Genomic DNA, 4,089 nt, shown 5'->3' with positions numbered 1-4,089 from the left:
ATTTTAAATTTAGCACTATTGACCGTCTAATAGTTCTGAATGTTGTTTCAAATTTAATAACAAATATTTTGTCTCAATTTTAAATTTTTTTAAGTTTTAGAAGTGAGTAGTTTTACATTTACAGTGTAATCGTAAATCTCGAAAAACTACTCACTTCTAAATATTTTGTAGTCATTTTTGTATTACTTTAGTATAAATACATGTAATTTGGATTCATACGTTGTTTTTTCTGACTTCATGTGAACGAAAAGACGCACATTTGCCTGTTTTCCTATTGGAAATAGTGATATTTTGAAATATCACTGCCCTGGACACAAAAGCAAAGTTTGTGGGGAATAATAGCCATTTTCTATACTTTTGAGGCATAAGCAATTAGGAAATAACATTTACTACCCAGGAACAAAACTGTGTTACATAGTGTTACCATTTGTGATAAGTCCCTTTAGTGTTAATAAAAGCTTTTAGCTGTAGTTTTTATCAGATAACTTGTCAGTTTGTATCTGTTTCATTATTTTATTTAATTGCATATTATACAATATAGCGTACAGTGCAGCAAGATACAATTTTCTGCTAAAACAGACTAAAATGTGTACGCAATTGAAAAAAACAAACACCAAACAGGATTTCTGTAAATTATTGGTCACCTATATAAACAGTAACAAGCTAGGAATATAGTTTAGGTTTATGTAAAAAAATATTATGCAATGTATGAATTTGTCAAAACTAAGAAACCATGCAATACAAAAATAAAACAAACTAATAAAATAACTTAAGAGCAAGTAGAAAATGTAAAAATGAAAATGTAACAACATGCACTTTATTGCGGTTTATAAAAAGGGTTAGGTCTAATTAAAAAATTCATAAAACATAACCTTTAGCATTATTATAACTCTTTTTGCTTGTTTTACACATAGTTCCATAAAGTTCCCACATCTTCTTTACAGTATACCCACGACATTACAGCTAAGAGGTAAGATTTCTTCCATACATTAATGAAAGCACAAGTAGCTTCAGCAGAAAAGATTGTGTTTCCCGAGAGGACAAAGGCCAAACCTGCAGGTTGTGCATTTCCAGGTTTGTGCAGATAGCCATATGAAGAGTCAATGGCAGACCTCAATTCAAACAGGTCCTGTAATAAATGTTTTTTTTTCCCCACACGCGCCGATGTTCATGAAATCATCATGTATACAATTTCGAGCTTCAATACATTTCCATGTTAAAATTGAACTTCCCCTCGCTTTTAAAACAGAAGAATGGGACAGACAAATTGGAAAAGCACTTTTTTTTTATTTTCAGATAAAATATTACAATATTAGAGATGAATTGCATATAAATTGTTATACAGTTGTGAACCCCCTATACACAGACACAAAGCTGTCTCCAAAACCTCTTTTGTCTTGTGTTTACAAATTAAGCCATTATTAAACATACAGCTTTACTCAGTACAGGGTGCTTTACAAAACAAGCACTGCCCTCCATGTGAGGATACCTGAAGTGAAAGCAATGGTTTTGCAACACTCTCCAACTTCTTATTTTGGGAAGGATCAAAGAAATGTATTTTGTTTTTTTCCCCCCTGTAAATGAGAAAAACATACATGGAAATCAAATACATTAAAACCTAAGAAGTCTTGTCTTGTATCAGAGAGCTCTTACACAGTATTGACTTACAAGATGGCTACATCATATAGTAATTACACATACCTTTGCTACACAATCATCTTAGTCTCGACAATGGCGTTGATTTGACAGGTAACACTTTCTTCTAATGAACACCACACAGCATGAATGATGTACATTGCAACAGGGGAGGCTTTCTTTTTGTACAAAAGGGTCTGCGAATGTCTGAAGTAGCTTTGAACAGCATTGTTTTTTTAGTCTTAAAACTCATTCAAACCCACATCAAATGGGTCAACTTAAAAAAAGAATGTAGTGAATGTAGCAAAACAAAAACAAAACCTGTTCCACTGGGGAAGCATAGGGGCACTGACAGAGGAACTGCAATGAACCGCAAGGCTGGCTCTACTTGGAATAAAAGGTAAAGACCTGAACCCTTTTCCCTTAGCTATATACTGAACTATATACTGTACCTGAAATTAGCCTGAAGGAAATGCTATCTCAGATGCCTTTGAATCAGTGGGAGCTGAAAAATATATTATCTTCCGTGGAATACATTTCGTAGAGAATGTGTGTTTATTTGTATGCTGGTGGGGGTTATCAGGTATCCTCATTTGTGGAAAAACCATGGTACAGTACTTCCAGTACCAAGGACTGTGCATTATATTTCACAAGAAAAACTGGTTATAACCTTTTCCGTTTCATGGTGCAGACTTCACAAAGGTGGAGCTATTGACCCTTTTTTTATTAGCACTGGCTATGTCCTTCTAAAAGTTTACCATAGTATTTTTGCAGTTTTACCATGCTTTTCTCATCATTATACTTTGCATGCACCACAGTTTACCTTGGTTTGCCATGTTGAATAATATGCTGTACTAAACCTCACAATTCTTTACAGTGCTTACCTATGCTTTATTACAATCCGAACCATTTAGCTCGTTACAAGTACTGTACATACAGTGAATGTAGGTCATGGTGGTCTACTTTTTCATAATGCTGATATAGCCAATTGTGTACTATTTACATTGGTGGCAGAAGATAGACAGTTTGTTACCAGGAAATATTTTGGCCAACATTTTGAAACTAAAAAGGCACCTATAGCTGCTAACATGCAAGCTTTCAAATTGCTTTAATTTCAATACAGTAATCGTTAGCATTGCTTTGTGTAAATGTCTGCTAGGCAAAGGTGTCCTATCCCAGGTTTTAGTTTCTATGTATGAAGAGATGAGAAATGGAAGAAATCACATAGCACCCAGCTGCCTCCCCAATTACTCTCAATCTAACACTTCTATCACAAGTGCTACCTGCTTTTTCTGGACCATCTTTTCCAATGAGACTTTCTTTTAAATTAAGTGAGTTATTTACGACATTAAATCATTTGCAGCATTTAGCCCAGATATGATGGTCCCTAATCACAAAGCTTTATTCATTTTTTTTTAAGTCTGTTTTTTGGATAAGCTCAAGTTTTATATTCATGAAACTGTCTCAACATTTGTTGATTTATCAAGTGTCTGGAAAGGATTCCTGCAGTAACAGCGCTTTATTTAATAAATCAAAACAGACTTACAAAAACCTTATACAATACTTTCATTTTTAGGAATAAAGAGTCTGGAACCACCTCCCTAGTAATGTTGAAGCTGACACCCTGGGATCCTTCAAGAAGCTGCTTGATGAGATTCTGGGATCAATAAGCTACTTACAACCAAACGAGCAAGATGGGCCAAATGGCCTCCTCTCATTTGTAAACTTTCTTATGGTCTTAAACTGGAGCAGATACTGTACAACAATGTCTACTGTACCAATGCCTTAGGGCAATCTGTTCTACTTTTGTGAAAGAAAAATTCCTTAAATTAACCTCTGACTTTTTACCTACCAGTTTATTACAATTATATTTCTTTTGATTGCTCAAGAATGGTGCAAATTGCACTTTGGAATAAGGAGCTTGAGAGATTTGTCAAAGTTTAGCTTTTGAAACATTTGACTAAGTTGGGGTATATCTTTTTAAAATCTGATCTTCGTTTATTTTGAGAATAACAAAATAAAATATTTCTAGCCCTAAACATTGAAATGGCAGTGGAGCCAGAAGCAGGAGAGCTTTTCAAGAACCCCTCTTTATACTGTGAAAATGTGTCCCGACATCTTGACGCACTGTGTAACGTTTCACGCTGTTAATAATCCAACTGTACTAATAACAGTACAAAGTGTTACAGCAGAACTGTAAATTCAGGAAAGATGCCAAGAAGAACGGCATGTTTTTTAAATGCAATTAAACAAGGTAAAATAAAAACAAAGAAAGATCTGACGCGTCAATGAAAAAGTACTACTCCTCTGTTTATTGGGGTGAATTCCCCACTGGTCCAAAACAATTAGCTTTCTCCAGCTGGAGACTGCTATTGAACAATTATATTTGCACAAGTGACACAGCATTATACAAACATTTATTTAATTTTTTGGGGCAAATAAAATGTTTTACTT

Source organism: Polyodon spathula, chromosome 14, assembly GCF_017654505.1.
Source record: "Polyodon spathula isolate WHYD16114869_AA chromosome 14, ASM1765450v1, whole genome shotgun sequence".
NCBI lineage: Eukaryota > Metazoa > Chordata > Actinopteri > Acipenseriformes > Polyodontidae > Polyodon > Polyodon spathula.
This window is presented reverse-complemented; position numbering follows the sequence as displayed.